The following is a 24,843-nucleotide window of genomic DNA, read 5'->3' on the forward strand; positions in this document are numbered from 1 at the left end:
TTATTTTTTTTATTTTTTTTTTTTAGCGTGGCAGTTAATTATGGTTTGGGGCATGTGTGACTTGGGCTCCGAGCACAGAGGTGATAAATCACCCTGTTGGATCCTCTGTGGCCATCTGACAGCAGCAGCACTTGTTGCTCCTGTAGGTCCCTGCTATCAGTGTGAGCCCTCCGTGCCATAAAATCCTAAATCCCCTTTCCAGCTCCCCACTGCCAGGAGCAGAGACAGCTCTCCCTCCTGTATCTGCCCCAAGCATTGTGCAGCTTTAAGCCCAGGGCGTGAGGCAAGCCCTGGCCTGGATGGATGATGTCTGAGGTGGAATTTCTGGCCCCTTCCTGGGGAATCAGTGACTGCAGCTACACAGGTGGGGAAACATAGGGAGAAAACAGGCAATGCATCTGCAAAAGAAATCTGCCACTCTACATGAAGGCATTGCAAAGGAACAGGTGACAACTTCCTCGTTAAACACAATAGAGGTGGCACAATCTTTCCTCCAGTTATGCATGGTGAAGCAGGATTTTGTGCAAAACTATCATTATTGTTTTTTTGCTCCAGGTGTTCTGTAAACCAATTAGTTTTGGGTATGAAAAAGCTTAAATCTGTCATTAACTGAATGCCTCAGATGAATTAGAGGAGCCTGTTGAAATGATGTAATGAAGTGTTTTGGTAGCGGTGGAGGGGAGGAAGGTTGCAACATGCCAGGGAGGAGAGCTGCTCTGCTGCAGGTAAGGGCTGAGCCCTGTGCAGGGTTTGGATGCAAAATGACAGCACTAAGCTGCCTCAATTAATAATTAAAACATACGTTTAAATAATGCATCAAGGGAAACTCCTTAAATTGCAAACTTGAGGTTTTTGGGGTAAGTTCACGTTCAGACTCAGGTTTCAGATGTGGGAAGAGTTCAGGTATGTAACGTCCTGACATGAGACAGGGATTTCAAAAGCTTTAGTTTTCATGTTAAAATGATGAAAAGAGTGGTAGGAAAAGAGACTGCTGAGTGTTTGTGAACAAAATAGCACCTTTTGGGGAAACAAACCCTTCAGCATCTACCAAGTAGCTTATACCCAGATTGCTGCAAAAACTGGGCAGCAAAAAGCATGAGAGATCTTTCAGATGGCTCTTCCAAAACTACAGCCTGAGCAGAAAGAGAAGGAAGGCAATGTGCCTTGGTAGAAGGGAGTATCAGGCTGGTGTTCACTTAGGGGGGGCATGCAGCTCAGTGCTTGCTGAGGGCTGGTGTGGGACAGCAAGCTGTGGAGAGAAAGAGCCCCATCCAATGTGGAAATGTGACTGCATCTATTAGTCTCCATTGCATCTCTCCTGCCAGCCTCTGCCGTGTCACCTGCACTGTGCCATTCCTGTCCCACACAGGGCTTCTCCCAGGCAGGGAAGGGCCTGCCTGTGCCTGGGAAGCTTTTCCAGCAGTATGGCTGGAGGCAAGGAGAAGCCACTGAGCTCTTCACTGCTATCTTTGCAATCCCTCTCCCAAGCAGAAAATTCAAGCAGCCCCACTGCTGCCTGGGGTGCCGCTGTGTGGTGCCACTGTTATGGCAAGGGGATGCCATGGAAGGGGTGGCTTCTTCCTATTGGGTGCTGGGGGGAAAGGCGAGCTCACCTCCCACTGGCCGACCTCAAATCCTCCTTTCCCTGCATCCCACGGGTGGCTGTGCTACACCCTGGCTAATTGTCCCCATTGTTTTGCGCCCGTGGCCGCGCTGACGTCTGCCTTGTTCAACTCCAAACATAAAAATCTCCCCGACTGAATAGAGGGGATGCCTTGGTGCAAAGGGACGGCTTTCTCTTCACACATGAGGGGTTTGCTCCATTATGCTTTGACGTCCTGCAAAGAAGCTGCCTCGGCATCAATGGCATCTAACACGGTGACACATGTAGGGCCTGAGGTCTCTGGGAGCAGGTTTAAATAGGACCATTGAATCTGCCCGCCCGCATGCACGTGACTGTTCGTGGCAGGAGCCAGCCATCGATTGAGCTGTCAGTGCATGCAGATGGACCAAAGTTTGGACTTTCTGCTCCTTGCAAAGAGCCAGGGTTTGGGGAGACGGAGGTTTCTTAGGGACGTTGCCTTCTTGTGAGGAGATGGGGCTGCCACCAGCCTGCCCAGCACAGAGCAGAGGGGTCCCAGCGCTGCTCAGGGACCCGTGGGATGTGTCACTGCTGCCCTGCAGCCTGTGGCTGTCTCCAACCTGTTGAAAGGAAATCACTTAAACTTAATCTGCATAGCTGAGCACTGCACAAAAGGGAAAAGTCTCTGTTCGGGGTTATTATTAGACTCTGGGGCTTTGGAGATGTTGTATCTAATGGAGGGAGAAATAGGCAGTGTTTACCCAACAGAGGAAAGAGTGTTTACCCATAAGCATGTCTCTCTAATTTCTGCTTACAGGCCTAATCACAAGCGGGTCTGAGCATCAAAGGCAGTTTTGCCGATGCCGACACAACAGGGATTTCAGCCCCTCCACCATGGGACAAGAAGAGGCCCTGAGCACCAAGGACGTGTGTTTCCCTGATCTGCTGCCACACTTCTGCATCTGGAGGTGTCCTCAGAGGCCGTGATCCGGCCCTGAAGTGTGCAAGGGCTGGCTGCGGGGCCAAGGGAAAAACAAGCTTGTGTGTGACACAGCAGTGATGTTGGTGCTGCTTCTTACAAATGCCAGTGATGGGCACCTGGCAGATGGGCCAGGAGCACCTTCTGCAGAGCACAGATGTGACGTTTGGGAATCTCAGCCCGTATGCGTAACAGTGATACAATGCCCAAGGAGGGGCACGCTCTGTGGGGAATGTGAGTGTGACCCAGTTTTAAGGTCGTTTGGAGTCTGTTGACTTTGGGCTGCTCTCTGTGGCCGCGGAACCTGACTTTCGTCAGACAACAGCCGGACAGAGTCTCCTGATGGAGGGAGGTGTTTGCATCAAGCAAAGTGTGCTGAGAGGGCAGGGAGCTGCTGCTTCTGGGACCTCGTGACTCTCTGGGACAGAGGAGAACAAGAGCAAGAGCTATGGCAGCTTTGAACCACGCTGGATCAGTGAGGTAATACGCAATCTTTGCTTTCCTGTGAGTAGGAGCGGTTTTAGTTCAGTTTGCTTTGATAGATCCTCTTTGGCAAATGTACAGAACGGAGTGCGGCTGGGAAAGGGTTTGTAGAATGCTTGTCTGAGTGATGGAGGATGTGTCTGAGCAGTGACTGGCCAAGCTGGGATTTCTTAGCGTGCATCTGGAGCCTTGAATCTTGCTGGGATGCCGCTGAAATAAGGCTTGGAGGTGATTCAGGGTTTGTAGGACCATTGGGTCCCTTCCATCTCCAACTGTGGGGACTCTTCGGCAGCACCACCCCTGCAGCCATGTCCTGTTCCCAAAGCAGGTCCCTGCCTGGTTGGTGACAGCCTTGGCCTGATCCTGGCTCTTGGGTGTGCCCCTGAGTGGCTGAGGAGAGCTGTGCTTGGATGCTGAGCAGCTCTGCTCCCGCAGGGGCAAATCCCAATGGAAAACCACCGCCTGCACAAGGATTCATGGCTGCGATCGTGGGGACGCTGCCACCAGACGCTGCCCAGAGCTGGATTAACTTCAAACCCCCAAAAGGGAGGGGGAAAAAATCGCTTCTCTGACTGTGCACAGCGAGTTCCTGGCTCCGGTGCATCAGGATTAGTGCTCTACAAAGGGCGGGTAGGAGCATTATAGTGAGATGGAGACTCTCCATAGGAGGCACCCATACATCCCAGCTGCGGGGAGGGGAGGGGGAGGCATTGCGGCCCGGCCAAGTTTGCTGAGCAGCCGACTCACCCTGGACACGGGCGTCAAAACCGACAGCAGCGCGGGTGCGTGCAGGTAACATCCCTCACTGCTCTCCTGTGTGTGTCCCAGGTGCTGGCTCCCAGCACAACCCTCCTCCATCCATCCCCCTCTGCTTCTTGCGAGCATTTGCAGATTGCTTTGCCTGTCGCCGTTTTGTTTTGATTTGAAGCTGGAAAAGCAGAACTAGTGCAGGTTGAAGGGTTGCAGAGAGGAGGTGGGAAGAGAAAAGTGCATTGGCGTGCGTGTCGGGTTGTAGGAGTGGTGTCTACTGGGAGCTGTAGTTAGCGAGGGCTGGGAGCTGCTCACGGTCAAGTGTGAAACAGGGGGTGAGGGTCATGCTGCAGAGCAGCTCGTGGTTCTTCATGGCCGGGCAGGCTGACGTTGTCTGGGCTCCTGTATCTCTGCGTGTTTTGGGGAGAGTTTCTCACGGGAGTGTGTTTTCCCCTATGTCGGCACTTAATGAAAGTGAGCACACTTGTGCTACTGCTTGCTTGGTGCTGCTCTGTGCAGGTGATGCCTCCATCCCCTCCCCAGGCTCCATGCACGGTTCGGTGCTGCTCAGCAGCCAGCACAGCGCCGCGTTCCTCGGTGAGCTGCTAGGGGAGCCCATGTCCTAACGCTGCCCCAAAGCTTTCAGGGAGAGATGAAGTAGAGGGCAGTGTGGGGATAGCGCTGGGGCAGAGAAGGACGCTCTGTGGGCACCCAGTGCATCCCGCTGGGGCTGGGAGAGAGTGGGGAGCAGCAGTGGGGCTCAGGGGAATTAGTTACCGGGGCTTAACTCGCTTCATCTGGCCCTGGAAAGGCAGCAGACGCAAGCACATCTGTAATTATCTATACCATTCTACATGTATATAAAGTCTGAAGACTTTTTGTGAATAGGGATCTTGGAGGGTAAATACAGGACTGAGACCCAAGAATCTTAATTTTGCCTCAAATTTTGGCTGTACTGTTTCTATAGAGACCAAAAGGAAGCTTTGGCTCCCCCACTCAGCTATTAAAGTTTAGTGCATTGAAAACTGTCTTCATGCTGTGATACCCTTTCAAGGAGTAGAATAGGGTCTGAGCTAATCCATGAAAGTTGTCATGCTATGAACTAGTAGTCAAGCTTTTTCCTTTCAATTGAGTCTAAAACTATACTGTACTTCACACTTGATTGGCCCTTCAGATGGCAGGACTCAATATCCCTGCTGGAAATAAGCTCGTCTTCACACAGTGATGTTGAACGTGGAAAGATCTTGTTTCTGTGGCATAATTACTAACGCTGCAATATGAAAGTCGTCAGGATGAGACTTTTTTTTTTTTGTCTAATTAATATAAATCAAACTTTGCTTCCTTCTCCTCTGGGTTTTGGTGCACGTACTGCAGCACTGCTCTGTGCACATTGCGGACAACCTGGAGCTGAGCAAAGGTTCCCAACACTTTGGGAGCCCTCTGCTCACTGTTGCACACACAAACGTAGCGAGGCAAAGTCACCATCCGCACATCGGCCTTCCCCCACTGAGTGTACTGTAGCAAAGGTAATGAATGGGTCTTTGGGTCTGTATTTTTTTTCTTCTTTTCTTTTCCCCCCTTCCATCTAGGCTGCATAAAGCAGAACGGGGGGCAGTTTTTCTCATAGAAATCAACTCTTCCTTTGACCTCGTGCTACCCGTGTGTGGGGTGGATTGATAACCGGCAACGGGACCATCCCTGCAGCTACCAGGCTCTCCGTTGTGCTTTCACTGGTGTGAAGTGACTGTATTTTTATGATTACATTTTGAAATGGGAAAATGCCTTGAACTGTGTAGACCAAAAGGGGGCACCAAGGTATTAAAAAAAAAAGTGATGCTGGTTTGGGCAGTTTACCTATAGGAACTGCAGCCGCTCCTGGGGCAGCTTTCTAGCCTGGCGTGGTTACGAAATAGAAAAACAATTCTCCTCCCAGTTTATGTGGATTTCCAGCATTTTTGCTGCACCCATACCACACTTGGATGCAATCAGAAAGCTGCTGCAGGGATTTCTCTTTGTGCATTTGTTGTTGTCATTGACCTTCATCAGTGAATTTTTTAAGATTTGGGGTGTTTCTAAGCATGCAGCTGGGACGTGTGTGCTCTCCTAAAAAAGGAAAATGCTAACAGAATTGCATACATCTTTTAAGGCATGATCCGCTTTTTCTGTATAGCTCTGATGCCACTTTGGAGCACAAGTTGGTTGTTTCCCTTTGGCTCCATTTGTATCCACTCGGTGCAAGGGAATTTCTCCTCTGTTGGTGTGAGATGGGGCGGGAGGTGCAGGTACAGCCAGCGTTACCCACGTCTTCAGCTGGGAGGCCAATCCTGTTGCAAACAGCCCCATTTCTGGATGGCTCAGCCCTCATTGTGCTCAGGACGAGGGTCAGTCGGACAAACTCTGCCCTGCGGATAATGGGGCACCGAAGCGGCCACTCACACTGTGGTGAGAGGAGCACGAAGGTGCAGAGCAAACACATGTCCTTCATTTTCAACCCCTGTCCTATGGACAGACTCAGTTAGAAGCGTTCTCAGGGTGAATTCATGTGACGTAGGAAGCGTGCGGAGCAGCGGTGCTCTCGATTGTATTTTTCCTCCCTTCGACCACGCAGGGTTTTATGGTGCGCAGTGTACGTTTATAATCTCCATTTTTTACAAGCATCCAACATGTAAAACGCCTCTCAGATGATGGTGGCTATTTTGTAATCACTGGTTTTTATTTGTGCCTTTCTACTACAAAGTCCTTCCATAAAATTGGTCGATGCAATTATTTTTTGCACCAAACCAAGACAAGTTTGCTTTCCTTATTTTATGAAACCGCATTTATTGCCTTTTAAATTATAACCTAAAGTGAAAGATGTGGTGTTTTCAGGCACTGAATATAATGCTTTATAGTTTAATTTGTACTGAGACCTAAGCTTTACTTTTAGTTGTGTTACGGTACCTTATTTATTGGATCATATATTAGATAATGCAAGGCAAGCAGACGGCTTAGGTTACATTAATAATTTTGATACATGTGCCTAATTAGTTTCTGTTTTCTGTGGATCTCAATTAAAAAGAAAAAATCTACGTATCCATTTTAGATTTCAGCAATAACATTCAATGCACCGATCGCCCCAACAGAACAATGTTCACAACGACTCAAAGCCGTGAAAAATATGTATTTTTTTCACTGTGACTGATTTGGCATTTAAAAACGTGGCTCTCCCTTCAGTATCTCACCATTTGCTTCCAAAAGGACACGGGCATCGTATGCGCCCACTGCCTTCAGAACGGCCATGTGCTGCTCGCCTGTTTTGTTCCCGATTTCAGAACTGGTGTTTTGCTCCCTCGCAATGCGATGTGGGTGCCGTGTTGGTTGCAAGCGCTTTATGAGCAAGCCCAGGAACAGGAGAGACTGAAAATACAATAAACTATTTTGAGTGATTTAGTTGGAAAAGCAATTTCTTGAATACCTAATTTTCCTCTTCCAGTTTTGTTGCAATTTTAACTTACTCCGTTCTTTTGGTCTGTTATGACTGTATTATTCCAATTTAGCTTTTCCAGCCAAGCAGTTTCTGGAACGTAATCGCTTTCCCTCTGCTTCTGCAGTTTAGAATCACAGAGTCACTCAGGTTGGAAAAGACCTCTAAGAGCAAATAGTCCAACCGCCCGGGTATGCTTTGGGAAAGGACCGCTACAGTGTTAGATTTCAGCTGTTCTTTCGATGCCATTAAAAGCAGAGCAGTGCTTGAACTGAGGGCACCGAGAGCCGCGGGTCCGTTCTGCGCTGTTGGGCAATCGTAACTCTGCGCAGAGCAGCTCCTATCGGGTTTTAAAGCTCTGTCAGAATTTATTAAACTGGTTAATAAAAACGGGAAGGTAAAGAAAAACCACTGGAAGGCGACCAGTCCCTGTGTGCAGACAGCTGATTTCTCAGGTTAAATTCCCTTTCTGCAACGGGCAGCATTTTGTCCTCGTATAGAGAATATCGAGATTATCTTCCCATTTGAAAACGTTTTTTTTTAAGGGAAGCAGAGAGGGGAAAAAAAAAACAACAACCAAAAAAGAAAAGCATTCTTAGTTTTGCCCCAAATATTTGCTATAAAGACAGAATTATGTTTTCTTTTTCCATCTCAGAGACCAAGAGGTAAACACGACCTCTTTCACTCCCTTGTGACTCAGATTAAAGGGAAATCCATACATATATAAAAGGTGCAGGCAGAATTTAGAAACAGATTTCTCCCCTTGATTTACATTCATAAATTGGGGTGGTAGTGGGGGGAATAACTGAAACAGGGCTGCTGCAAAGGGCTCAGACTGTTTTATTTTTCCTGTCCCACACGTGTGTGTGCTGCAAGGGCAGCAGGGACCCGTGCTGCTGCTGCTGGGCTGTGCACTTTGTGCTCAGTTGTCTCCAGCATTCCCCCTGCCTGCCGTACGGGGAGAGGGAAAAATCTGCCTTCGTGCCACTTTGCAGTGGCTACAATTTGACCGAATTCGGCTTCATGGCAGATGGATGTCAGGGAGTGAATGTAGCGCTTATTTCTGTGCGTTCTGCAGGAACGGGGGCAGGTTTTTGTTCTGTTTAAAAGCAAACCAAGAAGCGAAAAACCAAGCTGCACGCAATCCGTATCAACCCCCTCCTTTTGGTGAAATGCTGAGGGTCCCAGCTCTGCGCTGGAAGGCTGTGAACTTTTTAAGAGCTGGGAAAGCACATCATTAGGGCAGTAACCCAACTGTATTTTAATTTTCAGGGTACAGCACAGCCCTCGTTTGCTGTGCCTCTGTCTGTCTCCCTAACCCCGGCACAGAAAGGAAACTTAATCTCCCAAATGACCCCGCTTCTGTTCTTCAGCTCATAAAAGTCAGAAAAAAAGTCAAGCCAGAGCCCCCTGCATGCCGGCAGACGCTGTAAATTACGCGGGAGCGCCGACAGGATACACCTTCCACGGAGCAGCATTGTGCCTGACTCTGAGTTTATTCCCTTTTGTGAGTTTGTGACACGCTCGATACCGGCTCAATGTATCCGCACGTACAGTATTTGATCTATAACAAATTGTTTTATTATGCGCAACGACTGGAGATAATTATGATGGAATACACATTTTTAAATGGGTTTCAACGCCTTGGATGGCTCATTACCTACACGGGGAGGAAACCGTCTGTGTTTCTGGGAGCAGAAGTGGAGACAAAATGTAGTCAATGCATTTAGAGATAAAATACAAGCGCCTCGTTCCGAAGCAGGCATATTAAATGCACAACAGAGGAACGGTTTTAATGTCACCGTGTACAATTAGCAAACAGAACGTAGGCAGATATCGTTATGTTGGTTTTTTGCTGCCGGATAGCCTAATATTGATACAAGCTGAGGGAAGGGATGGCTTCTCGCAGGGCACTTGGGGTGGGAACCTCAAATATGAGCTGCATTCAGTGGTTTTATAAAAATGTGCAAGGAAAGAAAAAAAAAAAAAAGAAGGAAAAAAAAGCCATTCCATTCTGCTCCTTGCTTTGACACTGCCTAAATTAAATGCAGAGTTGCGTTGGCTTTGCGCGTTGTTTTTTTCGCTCGTTTGACATTTAATACTGTTGTATCGCCACCGCTCATCTCAGCTGAGATACTGAAGGCAAATGCCCAATTTAGACCAAATGTGTGGGGAATGACATCCCCAAAGCCAACGGGGTGCACAGGGAGCGCGGGAGGCTCGTGAGTGCCCTGAGGATGGGGATGGGAGAGGTTTGCAGGGATGTTGTGAGCGTGGGGACCAAGCGGGACTCCAGCACAGCTCGTGCCGATGGAGCTGCTCTTCTTTGGGTAATTTACTTCTTAACGAGGGCGGATAAAATGCGCTTTCTCCATAAAACTCTCATTAAGCTTAGGTCGAAGGTAGATTTTAAAAGTTGATTGTAAACAATGTGGTTCTCTGGGCTTTTTACTGTCCCTGCTGCCGCGATGCTAGCACATTCAATAAATGTCATGTTATTGTATGTCTGAAGTTCAGAAAAAGGGGGGAGTTTAGTTGCAATCTGTAATTAAATCCAGCGGGAAGTATTTCCTGAGTGGCAGAGACCTTTCACACTCTGTTACCTAATTCTTTACAGGTGATATTTTCCCCCTCTTTTTTTGGCACCGGTAAGCGGTAGACATAGCAAAACTCGTTGAATTTCAGGGTGAGAAAATGCTCTCTGCCATCTCACAGCGAAACCAGCCAACATCCTTCTGGTGAGGAAAAGTAATTTTAGGTTTATTTCTTTCCCCCTCCAGAAGTAAAATGTGATTGAAGGGCCTGGAAGGGAACAGTTTTACCCCTCTGTCGGTGTAAAAGAGCTCAGTGCGAGGCTGCGTGTCTCCCTTTTGTGTCGGAAGGCGCAGCACAGGGATGCGGCTGCTCCCCATGGGCAGGGCTGTGCACAGGGCCCGCGGGCTCACACTCCAATGTCCCAGAGCCCCAGTGCCTCTCTGCTCACTAGGAGGAACCCTCCTCTCCCCTGAGCCTCCCGTGCTGGAAAAAGGGCTTTCCCAGGCAAAACAACTTACTCCAGGAGGAGCCTTTTGTGCCCAGGCTCTTGTATTGTTCATTTAGAAAGTGGCCCTTTTCCCCCCAAAGGATAAAGCAATGCAGTGCAATGGGAATTGCACGGCAGTGCTCGGGCTGTTGCGTGAGGGTCTGATTTGATATATGAGAGCAGTTCCTACGGCAAAAATCTGCTGCTGTTCCTTCAGAGCTTTGCGCTGAAGTTTTTGCCCGATGTTTTGATAATGCCTTCTGAAAAACGAGTGACTAGAGAGCCCGTTAAAACCATCTTTCTTCCAGGCAAATAAATGTATAAATGCTCCCCAAACGCGCTTGCAAGCAGAAGTGTCAGCTAGTGTTCTCCAGATATTTTGATGTCAATGAGATATCATTTTGCATTGACAAAGATGGAAATTTAAAGTAATGACTTGGTACAGCAGCCTTCACAACTGTAGATAAAAACACAGCCAAATTTTTCACTGTTGATAGAAGAGGTTGCTTTCATTGTGAAACATCTAAATACAAAAGCTGTTGCACTCAGTTTAGTGACATGGCAGTGGTGATCTGTCCCTGAAGTGCTGATGCTGGAGGGGACAGCAAGGGTTTGGCCCTGCGGCGCTCATGGTGCTGGGGGCTGGCAACAAGGGATGCACAGGCCGTGCTTTCCCCACCCAGGGCTGGAGGTTTGGTGCCAACCCAACCTGCCTTCCTCCCTTGGGTCCCCAGGGGTAAATCTGGGAGGGAAACGGCCTCTTGGGCGAGCCAAGGTTTTGTATAATGAACGGGGCAATAATTTCTTATTGCCTCAACACCACCACTGCTTGCTCTGTGGTTGCAGTCCCACGCAGGGCAGGAACAGACACTGTGAAGCTGCGTGGGAGCGATGCTCGTTGCTTGCAGCACAGCCAGGGGTCATTCTGTGTGCGTGTTTGCACCGTCGTGGCCGTGCTTTCTGCAAGGCTGTGGGCACGGTGGAGCTGTTGCCTGTTGTGTGCCATGAGCGGCTCCATGCCCTGCAGGAGGCTTTGTCTGTGCGATGGGTTGGAGATCAGCCAGTGAAACAGCATCAGCGATGCATGGAAATGAGTGACCATCATGATGCTCTAATGAAGGTAGCTTGGCTGGGTTTAACCGTGCTTTGGGTATGCGGTACTTCGTTCTGATTGCCCAAAATGCATCACTTTCCTCCCCATTTCCTCAGTGGCTACAAAACACAGGGCCTGTTCTCTGGGGAGCGGCTGATCTCTTTGTTGTAACCACGGAGTCCAAACAGCTCGACTAATGAATGTATGATCAGAAAATACAATAAAGCGGGTCGGATATTTTGCTATTATCTGTTCTTGGCACAAAGTGGAAGTACCTCATCTACACCAAACCTCGCTCATTTACACTTCGCTTATCTGCAAATTCCACAATTTACATACACAAAACAGCAGTTTCTCCACAATTATTAGCACTGATTAATAGCAGAATGCTGTAGTGAGACCTCATATTACTCCAACTTCATTACTTTTACAAAGTAGACTACAGCCCACTTACCCAAAGACGTTTTGCTTGGAAGAATTATTGATGATTAAAACCAAGCTACACTTGTCAAAAGAAATTACCCGAGCATGTTTGGAGAGGCAGCAGCCTTCCTCCTGCTGGTGTTTGCCTTCCTTGCTCACTCACATTATGGGGGGACTTTTCATGGGACAGCAGCACTGAGCCATGCAGGAGTTCAGGGAAGGGATTTGGGTGCTGTTGTGTTTTCTTATGTACTACTGATGTTACGCTGGTTGCAATCAAGCCTCGTGTCTGGAAGACTACAGAGCTGGGGTGCACATAGGTGGCCTCAGAGCTGTGGGGTGGCTCTGGCGGAGCCACATGGTGTCACAGGAGCTCCTGTGAACTGTGGTGGCACAGCAGTGTGGTTATTGTCATCAGTGGTGCAGAGTAAATGATGCTGGTGAAATTTGCTCCAGACCCTCTGAAATAAGAAGGTAATAGATAAATAAATGGTGCGGAGTGCTGAACGCTCTACTTTCCCTTCCCACAGCCTCCCAGGGGAGGACTTGGTGGTGGTGGGAGATGGCCTGTGCCCTGACAAATGCCTCACATTGCTGTGTTCAGTGGGGTGGAGGAGAAATGCTGCAGTAATGGTGCTGTGAGAGGTGGGAATTGAGGTGGCTCTATCTAGAAGGGATAATTTTGAGGCTTTTAGTGGAAACTCTAATGCTAGGGCAGATGGGAGGGTCCCAGATATGGCATAACACTGCCAGTCTGCCCCAGACTGTGCTGGGAATGCTGTCTGTGCATGGATTGGTGCAGAACAGAAGCCCCTTTCAACCTGCTGGGCCGTCTTTGAGCATCAGGGAGGCATTGGTGAGCTGCGATGTGTATGCTCTGGCTGCCTTGAGCACCTAGCTGGGTGCTGTTGGCAGAGCTCATTGCTGCTGCTGCTGCTGGGGGTTCTGGAGAGCATCAGGAGGATGCTGGTGGTGGCCAGAGCACCCCTACAAATGATTTACTAGAAAGAATTGTGTGTTTGTTCCTGTTGTGCACCATGGCTACACTGCTGCTACAAGGGGTTGGTAACTGGGTAGGGCTGGTGGATGTTTGGTCCCCACTGGCAGTGGTGGAAGCAGTGGACTCCAGCCTGAGGCTCGGCACCAGGCTGTGGACACCACTTGTGTCTGAGCACAATGTGCGTAGATACCAAGGAGGGCCTACACTCTATGGATGAGCAGAAAGCAGCTGGAGAGAGCAAGTATGGAAGTGATGTTGGGATATGCAGACACTGCACGAGAGCTCTTTATGGGGACTTTTCTTAATTCCTACTGTGGATGTCTCAGGTTCACTCACTTCCCTTGGCAAGGGACAGTCCTCCAAACCCATATATACCACCTCTCATCCCCAGCAAGGTCTGTCTGAGCTGGGGTTGGGCTGAACACTGATTTGGGTTCCTAGGATCAAGGGTGGTGATACAGAGATGGGTGGAAAGAGGACTTGATTTTAGTCAGCAGTATCTGGGAACAATATTACAGGCAGAACAGAGTCTCCCAGATCTAGCTGCCTTTTTGGACCAACACAAGGGAATATGCATTAAAACCCACAAGTATTCATTACACTGTATGTGGTTTTTCTTGGGAACATGATGAAAGAAGAGCATATCTTACAACCAGGCAGGAAAGAGGAGGCAAATCTGAAACTTCTCCAGGTGCTTTAAAAAGCAAAGTGATGGTACAGGAAGAAAAGGAGAAAAATCACCACCCCTTCAGCAGAAGGAAGCAGAAAGGGTGCAAGTAGAGAGATTTATGGCATTTCTTCTTCCTATGTAGAACTTGATGTTGGAGTAGAGAGTGTGGGCAGTGTGTGCTGCAGTCGGTCTGTCCTCAGCCATAGGCTGCACTGGGCAGGGTGGTGGGGATTTGCAGCAGTTCGTGGCTCATGCTTAGAGAAACCATGTGTTATCAGGCCACATTAAGCCTGTTTTTAAAAAGTAGAAGGGCAAAGTCAATGGTATGGGGAATGGAGTAGAGGTAATGCAATAGCTTAATTGAAAAATTAACTCGGATGGGTGGAGATGTGACTGCTGCTCCCTGGACTGAAGACTGGCTCGAGGAATGTAAACAAAAGACAACGAGAACCAGGATTTGTCTGGGGAAAGCTCTGTGTGGCCGCAGGCGTATGGTTGGTTTGTCCATGGCACCCCAGCGGCAGGATGGGTTGGGCAGCAGGGGCACTCCCTCACCGCTCACAGTCTTGGAAAAAGATTAAGGGAGTTTAGAAATGGGCACAAAAACTCACATTCTTGGGAAAATTCAGCCTAGCGGATGAAAGCAACCCAGTCCTTCCTGTGCGCATGGGGCAGGAGGAGGTCTCACAGAGGCAGTGCTGCAGGGCACAGGTGTGCAGGCACCCAGCGGCCCCAGGAGCCCACAGCCCCAGCCTGCTGCCTCCTCAATGCGCTGTTTCCCCCAAATGCCAGCAATGCCCATGGACCGTCAGATCACACAGAGGTTTTTCCCCTGTGCTCTCAAACCCCACTTATCTACTGGAACCAAATGCATCTTTTCCTGCAGGAACTTCCAGGAACATACCAGGCTGGGTATCTTCCTGCAATCACAGAGGTGGCAGCTCCCCTCTGAATCACACTTTGTCAGAAATGGGTGAATGCAGTTTTCTCCCCTCCAGCAGTGCTCAGCAGACACTTGTTGTTGAGTGCAGCCAGCATTGCTTTGAGGGTCGCGCTGCAAACTTCGCCCACCTCGCTGGGCTGTGTTTAATGAGTGGCTGCAGATTGGTGCTGTGGATTAATTCAGTGTTCTCCTTTGTGCATGGGAGTGGGGTCTGTTTATTTGTTTATTTTAAGCATGTTGAATGTGCGAGTTTGTTCCCTCCCTCCTCCCTTTTTGGGGGGGAATTTCTTGCGTTTAGCACTGCTCTGAAGTGATGGACACCTTTCTAGGTAGCGGCTCCTAACAACGTATAAGCCCGTTTATCAAAGGCAGGATTTGCTGCTGTTGTTTTTCTATTAGGGAGGAATTACACTAAGCCTGTAGCAGACATTTTGTGTTACCATGGCAGCCCATATTTCCTACAGGGTTGTGACCTCTAATGACTACAGTGGGAAGCTAGGAAAAATGGGGACTCTTTGAAGATTAGTAAATAAATGCATACTTATGCAAAGTATCCAAGAGATGGCTAAACTATAGAGAGGGAACGGCACGATTCCTCATGTTGAGTAAATGGCTCTGTGTAAATACCTGTGTGTTTTAAGAAATCACCTTTCATTTCAGCAGGCTTTTAAAAGGCTGTTTTGTTTCTGTCAAAGTGGTGCACGGAAGACATCTTCTGCATAGGGCGCAGATTATTCTTCGTGCAACGAAATAGGAAGAGTGAGTTCAGAATTTCAGTGACGCTGTTCCTTACCATCGAAATCATCCTTTTTTTATAGCCTTTTCAAATATTATTGCCGTCGTGATTGAATTCTCAGTGTTCTTTTCGTTCCTCGTTGCTAGATAAAATAAGGCGGCGGAACGTACTGAACTTTTAAACAGACATCTCAGTGGGAGCTGTCTTTATTCTTATAAAATAACGTGGTGAAAAAAGAAAAAAACCTCTGTTTTTAAAAAGAACAGATTGATTTTTACATATGGAAAAAAAATATTTCCTTTTTACGTAGCAAAACGGAAAAAATGCATCTATCGAATGGTGCACAGCGCTTGTTTGGGGCCCTTAAAATACCTGCTAAGGTATTTTATAGGGTTTGTTTGTGAATTTTAAATGATGCTGCGTTGTACTCCGCAGCGATCCACTAAATTGTAGGAAGTCTCAGTAGACATGCTGGTACTCCGCGCATCTTCAGTTAATGACCCTTTTCATGTAAGCACAGCTGTTGCGACGTATAAAATGAATTAGTGAAACGTGCTTCTTTTCTCCCCATCTTCAGTTTGCTTTTCTGTAGGTTTCAGCATCTTTCCCCCACCAGTCGGTAAGTTCCTGGGCTCTCACAGCTCAGACATGTGGCACAGAGCTCTCCCATCAGTGCCATCAGCAGAAAAAGGAACAGATTGAGGTCTTACAAAGCAAAAACAACACTGGCCAGGTTTGGAATCTCTTCTCCTTGTGTCAGGAACACCAGGTGAAGGCAATGCTACTGCTCCTTACAAAGAGGTTGTGAACGTACCCACGGCCTGATATTGCAGTGAAAATCAGTGAGGTTTTGGTTGCCGTGTCCCAAGGGTTGTCCTACATCGTTAGTGAGCACTGGAGGCTTTACACAAGAAGGTTCCCACTGAAAACCAGCAGGAGACTTTGGGCTGGTATGTGTCATGCTCGAAAGCAAACACTGCTATTTCCCTCATACTCCCTTTTTTATTTGAATAACAAACGTTGCAAGCAATTCTGTACTGAGCCTCAAGAGCAGGAGTGCAGACTTCCTCCCAGCAGTAATTTCACACACTGAGCATCGATCTCCCAGGGAGCACTGAAATGACTATTTTAGCTGAAGCAGTAACATGAGATACTTGGCCAATCCTTGTTGTGGACCTGGGGGAATCCTAGAAACTGGGCTGAGTGGTGCACGGTGTGGGGACGGTGTGTCCTCTGCGTATGCAAAATGGTGGAGACAGGAAGCAGGTGGAGAAAAAGCTCTGGTTCTGGTGGTGGTTTTCATTTCTTTGCATAGGACTTTGTTTGCATGTATAAACTTAGAGGCTGTGAGACATCAGTCACCTTCTGGCCAGTGGCCCATGTTAACAACTTCATTGGAATTGGGAAATGTGATACAAAGTCTAGCTCCTGATGTCACTAATCCTGTTTTTCTTGTGCAACTTCACAACGTGCCTATGAGCTAGATTATTTTGTTTTCTTCTTACTCCTCCTCTTGGTAACTTTGACTGTTTTGTTAATTGACAGTCTTAGAATCACAGTATCATAGAATCATTCAGATTGGAAAGACCACTATGATCCCCAAGTCCAAACCCAGCCCACCCTACCGTGCCCATCACCACATCTCTCCATACCACATCGCTATGGTTCTGGAATACCTCCAGGGATGGTGACCCCACCACTCCATGGGCAGCTGTTCTACTGCATCACCACTCCTTCTGAGAAGAAGTTTTTCCTAATATCCAACCTGAAAATGCTGAAAAGGGGATTACCCTCTCATGTCAATAATTGTCTCTGAAGAAGGGATGGGATCATGGGATCTGGACTCCTGCCCTTGCTGCCTGGGTACAACCCTGCTTCTCTTGCTCACTGCATGTCTTTTAAAGCTTTTTTGTAGGATCTGGAGCCCTTCCAACCTGAAGGTTTGCTTGCTAGCCAGCCTCACCTTGTTGGGTGGGATATGCACAGTTCTGCCCTTTGCTTGATCCCAGCTCCTGGAAATCCTGCAATGGCTTCCTGCTCTCCCATGGGACCTGTTCTACTTTTAAAAGCTCCTAAAAAGCTCTGAGAGAGAGGGAATGAGTGCATGGCCACCATCCATGCATTGCAGGTTGTCTGCCTCAAGCGTGAAGCGGCTTTACCCCCTGCCTGTCCTTACATACATAGTTTCCAGCCCAAACTATTTGACAGATCTGACCCACACTAGCTAATAGTTTCAGCGTGACCAAAACCGTGTATCTGATGAATTTACGATTCAACTGAAAATTCTTACTTACTGTAGTCCAAACATGGAGGGGAAGCTGGTGGTTAAGGCAGTGGGGAGGAGGAGAGGGAAATAAACAGGTGAGGAATGCTGGGGAGCCTGAAACAGGACCCTGCCATGAGCTGTGGGGCTGGAATGGCTCTGTGGGAAGGAAGTCTGCCTCATGGAGAACCTGACCTTTGATTTGCATGTGCTGGTGAGGAGACACAAGGTTCTGCCTCTGGAGAGATCCCGCCACCCCTACCAGCAGCATCATGAAACTGTGCTGCACTTCTTGTTAACATTTTCCTTCTTCTGTTCTCTTTGGAGGGATTTTTCATATGTCCTTGAAAGTAAAACCTTCTCATCTCTGCTGACTTGAGGTCACTGCTCCAGGTAAGACCAAAAAACACCAAAGGTACACCTTTGGTTTTATTTTTCTTTTGTTGAGAGGGCCTTTGGGAGCCCTGATTTCCACCTCTGCAAGCTTGCTGCCAGACAAGAAAGCACCGTTGTGCCATCAGCTTTAAACCAAGGAGTAGACAGACTCCATATCAGACCAGGCTCATGCCACTCATACTGTACTTTTCCTACTGAAATTCGCTAGCATGGGGCTGTTTCCAGCCAGGGTTAGAAGTCCAAGTGAGGAATGTGCCTGCTGGGCTTTTGCAAGTTTGAAGTGGAAAGGAGAATGGGGGAGGATGGTAGCCACCAACAAGGCTGCACTCCTCAAGAATGGTGCCGGTGGCTGCTCCATGTGCTGCTCTGTGGCACCAAAGACCATGGACAAGTCATGATCATATTTGTGTTCATGGAGGCAGAGAGTGAACTGTGCTCCTCCACCCAAACCAAAAGAGCTTTTCCCTTCTTAAGATTTGATATAAACTCAGTGTCTTTCATTGCACAGAGCACTGTGTGGCCGTGGCAGAGCTTTCTGCTTTCCACAGTACAGCAGTGATTAAGGAGAGCGGCTCTGAACGCCAATGGGAGTTAGGCACTTCGCTGCCATTTCAGCCTTTGAAATTCTCTCTCTGATTTAGCCAAGTAAATTCCTGTGCCAATTATCTTGTGGAAGTTTCAAAAGCCTGCCCGAGCCACAAAATGCTCAGCATATCCAGGGACTTATGTCCTTTGTGAGGGCAAATCTATAAATCACTTCAGAACAAACAAATGAAGGAAGGGGATTAAGAATGAACTTGGAAGAAATGTATGTATATATCATTATATTATATATATTATATCTGCATAATATATCGTTTATATTGAACATAGAACATACATAAAATACAAAATATATGCTCACTTGCATATAGTTAACTTTGCTCAGGTCTCAGAGGAAATCAGGGGGCAGCCTCTTCTCATATTATGCTCCTCTAGCTTTGCCTCTTAACATTGTGTTGGGGAAGTGAAACCTCTTCCATATATCTGTTGCACTGCTTCCAGATAGAATGCTTCACCAGGCTGCAGTGCTTGCAGAAGGAAGAAGCATTTTTAACCCCCAGACATGAACACCATCATTCTGAGAGAAATATCCCCAGTCTGTAGGGCAATTCTGTGCATCCCTTTCCTGCCCCGACTTGTTCTGACCCCATGCCAGCCACACTGCTGCTGCTCTTCTGCTTTTCTGAAGCTTACAGGTTTATCAGATCTCCCTAAGTGAAAATCAAGTATATACGTCCAGCATGTTTTTTATCTGGTTAACCAAACACAAATAATGCATTCTGCCTCTTCACATTGAAAGCTTTCAACCCTTTCTCTTTTATCTCAGCCCACATTGTTCTTTAGCAAACTGCCAGTTGAGTATTAAATCGTTTCTCTTTTTCCTTTATCCTTTGCCCATAATTTTCAGTGATTATTATTATTTTTTTTTTTTGCTGGGCATCACTTTCAGAAATGCCTTTGTGAATTCGGAGCCAGGCAACTTTGATATGATTTAGGCTTTGGAAGCCATGCAGATACTTCCAGAATCACTGCATCTTACTCCTCCAGGGCAGTTAATCCGATTCTGTAACTGGGCATTTGCCTCCAAGCCTGCTGGGAGGGGGAGTTCTGAAGTGGTGTCATCAAGCTGAAGGAACAGCACCACTGCATAGCCGCATCACAAGTGCGGGTAGAAATACTTGTAGCACTGGTGAGAATGATGTTATGGAATTCCTGCTATGCTGGGATGCTAAAACATGGTTTAAATTAAAACTGAGGCTAAGGGCATTATTTACTTGATTAAGTTTGCTCCTCTCCTCCTCTTGGGATCATAGAATAGCTTGGGTTGGAAGGAGCCTTGAATATCATCTAGTTCCAAGCTCCTGCCATGGGAAGGGTTGCCATCCAGGCTGTGGAATGTGAATTTCTTCCATTTTTCAATGATGTTTCTTAACCTACGATTGCTAATTATCAGTTAGTAATGAGGCTTTCGGAATTAGGTCAGGAAACCATTTCTTTTCTGTTCCATTCCTTTCTTTTCATGCACCAACATGCTCAGCAGGTCTCCCTCCTGCCTGCACTGTTTGTAGTGAAGGTGACAGATCCACACCTTCACAGTGTGGAGGTGCGCATTGTGAAGGGCAAATTTGTACCAAGGAACAATGCCTGATTTCAGGTAACTTACTCTGAAATTAATTGAGAATTATCATTAATGAGACCAGGAAGAAGAAAAAATACATAGAAATCTTTTCCTGCTAACTTTAATCTTGTTTCCAGACTTGATAATTTTGAAAGGAGATACATTTGTAATTCTACCTGGAAGCCAAAGAAGTTAGTGTGTGTGGATCATCAAATCCAAAGCAGCAGAAAAAGGAATTGCCAAGATCAAGAAAAATGAATATCAAAGAAACATAAAGGTTGTACCCAGAGGTCTTGTTCTAGGTCAGAATATTTGTTCTTCAGGTGCAGGGCACAGTTTCTCTTCTTCCCTCACTCCTACAGCTCCGAAGTGCATATTTTGCACTGGGTCCCAGAGCAGAGCCCTCACTGTTCCCCCCAGGCAGCAAAGGGCTGATGTCCAGCCCAGGCCTACAGGGTGGCTGGGAGAAGAGTGGTTTGCTCCATATATGAAAGAAAAAAGGCAAGATTTAGCACAAGAGCTTATTTTTTTTCTTTACGTGTTGACAAGAATTTTGTACCAATGAGTTCCAGGATGCAAACTGGTTGTGGGAAGCTGGAAAACCTGGATGTTCTCCTCCGGAGCCTGATTGATTTTCTATAACACTGTGCCATTCACTTTTCCTGATGGCTGGAACTTTCAAAGGGGCCATCAAGGTGCTGTATTATTCTGCCCTCCTTGACTTTCTGTGTAGAAGGAAAAGCATCCATCTCTTGAGGAAGCTGATTCACTGAACTGATTGAATACCTGGCAGTGGTGGGTTATGAACCATGCTGACTGAAGGCTCTTCATTTTCTCCCAAGAGTTTGTCAGCCACAGTTTCGGTGATTAATCACAGCCACAGCTATAGCAATGCAGAGCTCCATAGCAGCCCTGTCCTACTGTGGGCTCCAGAACAGAGGCATGGAATATGGGACACCTTCATTTTGTGTCTAATCTGTGGTTGGACTGAGCATTGAGGAAGATGCCTACATCAGGGTCATGGCTCTAAGGAGTTTCTACCAGCCCCAGTCTTCTTTCTCTTGAGAGTGCATCCTCCCTCTCCTTTGTTGTGCTGAGGACAGGTTTGGGTGGATCTTGGTGGGTCATCTGGGATTATTTGCAAGGAGAAATCTGTGACATTTCTCCTGGGTAGCATGATCTCTGTCTTCTGTCTCTAGTAGATCTGAATGTGTCTCATGAGAGTCACCTAAAGGAGCATCAGAGAGCTTTGAATCTACTTTGCATCTGAATGCCACAGCAGAAGCAGTGGTATGTCATGCAGATGACCAATATACTTTGCCCAGCTTGACAGTCACCCATCCAGTTTAAGATTTTGGTTAGGAAGGAACTCACAAGGGGACTTTTTGAGACACGTATCCCTCTGCTCTTATTGGAAAGCCACAAGTCTGCTTTTTGTCATCTATCAAACTCTTCTGTATGAAATGAGAAACACTGGAGTGAAAGCAGCAGGACATCAAGGCCATGGAAAACAGAATGGGAATTAGGTGGCCCCTGAGCTGGTGGTGTAGGACATACCTGCGTGGGTGAGCTGAGGGGAGAGGACCAGTGGTCTGTGGTGCAGACTGAGATAACACCAAGAGTCACCATCACCCCCAGAAGCCATGGGAACTCCATGGTGGTAAGACCTCCAAGTTTCGTCACATTTTGGCCATGGCAGCCTTGAGTCTGATCCTCCCTTTCTTGGATATTTATGAGCTCTCCCAAATAGTCTGGCTGAGTTCAAAGGAGCTGCCACAGTTCCCTGGTTAGAGATTATTCTCAGGGGTGGCTCTCCAAAGGATCAGGCCCTAGGTGTGCATGATAACATATTTACTTTGATTTATTTCTTTTTTAAGAAAAAAAATGAAGCATTGAAATGGATGGCTGCTAAAATGAAAAATATCATCTGGAGGGCAGCATCTTCAGGCAGAGCAGTCCTGAGAGGGAGCTGGTTTTGGAATAAACATGATGCTCAAATCACTGAAGCACCATCTTTTGGCCAATGAGATAGCCATAGCAGAAGCACCATAAGTTATAGTAATGTTATAAGATACAATTTTTCACTCCAAAGTGCTGTTTCAGAAATCTTACTCAGCTTGATTCCATATCAGCTTCCAGAAACTAGGAACATTATATTCAGTGGAAAAAAAAAAAGACCTATTTTTTTTTTTGAAAGGGAAACTGTGCTGCCTAAAGCCATCTGTGTGTTGGGATGCGTCATGTCTCAGAGGTCAGATGTGCTGCATTCGGGGTTGTGGTGTGGCCAATGTCACTGATGGGGGTCGAGGACGGGGCAAAAGAGCATTCTGAGAGCTTAAAGAAGTAAAAAATCACTTCTGAAGGGATAAACAAATATAGCTGGCACCAACTTGCCCCCCTGCTTTTAGTGCATTTTTCAGTGGGAGATTCTGGTTTGTGATTTTGGGTTACTATTTTTCTGCTCAGCACATTTTGTGAAGCATTAGGAAAGCGGTCAGAAAGCTCTGTTTCATTAAGGGTTATCTGTTTTCTGTGAATTAGAGTTTGGTGAGTTTTTTCTGTGCTTTTTTTATGGAAAACTCTAAGTTACAGAGTCAAATTTCTTTGATTCTGGCAACTGGTTATTTTTTAAATAATTTCTCTGTGAGTTACCAGGAGTTCTTAAAGAAAATTAAATACATTTTGTCTTAAAAATTGTATTTGCTTGTTCCAGGTGGTTTCCTTGCAAGGCCATATTTTTCTACAGAAAATAAACAAAAGCCTAATACCCACTTGGACTTTTTAAAATGATTCCCTCCTCTTTGCAGTATATCCGTGCAGCGATCCTTTTGCATGTCAAGTGACCATTTGGGAAGCAGTCTATTTCATGTACACAACAAAAAGGCTAAAGAATTTCTGAAGCTGGCGCCTATGTCACTATGATGGCATCTAACTGAGCAGCCTGGCTGTGTGGACGTGCACACATTTTCTTGTTGTGTTTTGCCTTGCATTAGCAGTCGGCTGCTGTTGCAGCACAGGGAGCAGCCTGGCAGTGCGGCTCTTCAGTTGGCTGTGTAACTCCAGGCACCAAAACTTTGGCTGTGAGTGCTTGGCCGTGACCCATGTTACGCTGTCAGTAGGGATCTTAAATTATGATGATGGGTAGTTATTGTTGGTGTTATGACATTTTCTAGAAATCCAGCTGAGCACGGGGCCTCCTTGTTCCCAGCACAGCTTGTGCGCTCGCTGTTGTCCTTCTCTGGCTAGCACTGATGCTGGCTGTGGAGTTTTGAAAGCAAGTATGAGCATCTTGAACTGAAGTTACCATCTTCTGCCTGGTCTCTGGAGAGGAAGTGTTGTCCACCAGCCATTTGCACATCAGTGCTAAATAACACCAACTCTGAAAGAGCAGCTTTGGATATTTCTTCTTCCAACCTCCCTTCTAGTTGTAAGTGCTGATTCTGAGGAGCCAAGGGTCCGAAGGATAGGACAAGAGGTAATGGCTTTAAGTTGTGCCAAGAAAAGTTCATGTTGGATATTAGGAAAAATGTATTCTTCGAGGGAGTGGTCAGGCGCTGGAAGAACTGGAAGAAATTCTTTACTCAAGAGCGTGATGAGGCACTGGCAATGGCTGCCCAGGATGCTGTGGGTGCTCCATCCCTGGAAGTGATCAAGGCCTGGTTGGATGGGGCCCTGGACAGCCTGATCTAGTGACTAGCAACCCTGCCCACAACAGGGGAGTTGGAACCAGATGATCTTCAAGGTCCCTTCCAACCTAAGCTATTTTATGATAAGGAGGATGAGAATGGCTGACCAGGGAAGTGATGGAGTCACTGTCCCTGGAGGTGTTCTAGAAACGTGGAAATGTGGCACTGAGCGATGTGGTTAGTAGGTATGGTTGGTTTGATGGTTGGGTCAGATGATCTTAGTGGTCTTTCCAACCTTAATGATTCTATGATTCTAAGTCCTGATGTGATTGGATGCTTTGTTGTTGGGCTGGTGGCCCTGCTGTGAGTCACTTAGTTTTGCTTCAAGTTGTAACCCTTGCTTTTGGAAGACTTGTCTTAAAAGTCCATCTTATTTCGAAAAGTGTTAGACCAGATAGGATAGCAATCCTCCTCTAGAAATGTTTCACATTCGTGCTCATGAGTGCAGCGCTGTTGTAGAAATGCCTATGGCATCATGAAGGATACAGAAATTTGTGGGGCACAGGCTAAGCCCATGAACAGCCTTTAAGCCTTCATCAGGCTGTGTATGGGATAGAATGGCTCAGGTTAGGTCCGACATGGCATCCCCTGGTCCTGAATGAAATCCCCTGATCCTGCATGACAGCCCTCAGCTCCCATGTGCCATTTCTGTTTGCTTCTGCATGGCAGCACTGGGGTTTTGGTATGTGTGAGGGAACCTCTAGCCATGGAAAATACCTCTCCTTAAAGTCACTTCTCCCTGAACACACCTCTAGTGTCATCTTTTGGTTTCTGAACGGATAAAGCCTTCTGTTCTCCCTATTCCTGGGATATTTAAGCCTTCCAAACTGGTGCTGTTTCAGGCACCTCCTGAAACACAGCTTGGGTTTTGAAAGAGAAGTGCTGGGGAGGTTGTTTTGGTTCCCAGTCATGCGGGGCTTTCTGCCTGCCGTGGCTTTGTCTGCCCCTCTGCCGCCCTCCCCGAGCCCAGCCCAGCCATGTGGTCAGGGATTCATGCCTTGGTTGGAGTTCTCTCATTTAATTTTCATGCATCATTTATAGCTTGCTGTGGTGATTTCATAAAGTGAATGTATGTAGTTAACACGGGGCTGGCTGGGAGCCGGTAATGCAGAATGGTTGCTCCCTGCCTTTGTCATTATTTTCTGTATTTCGGGTGTGTTTGTGAGAAACCACTTCTGGACCAGACATTCAGG

General features: G+C 47.2%; 1 non-coding gene across 1 annotated transcript in view; it reads left to right on the forward strand.

Moving 5' to 3' along the window:
- Positions 1-5,054: 5,054 nt before the first annotated feature.
- LOC121110713 overlaps positions 5,055-24,843 on the forward strand; it is a 57,627-nt gene continuing 37,838 nt past the window's right edge. The window contains exon 1 of the transcript XR_005859780.1: positions 5,055-5,320. This is a non-coding gene — a transcript (uncharacterized LOC121110713). The remainder of the gene's footprint in view (positions 5,321-24,843) is intronic.

This window comes from Gallus gallus, chromosome 4, assembly GCF_016699485.2.
Source record: "Gallus gallus isolate bGalGal1 chromosome 4, bGalGal1.mat.broiler.GRCg7b, whole genome shotgun sequence".
Lineage (NCBI taxonomy): Eukaryota > Metazoa > Chordata > Aves > Galliformes > Phasianidae > Gallus > Gallus gallus.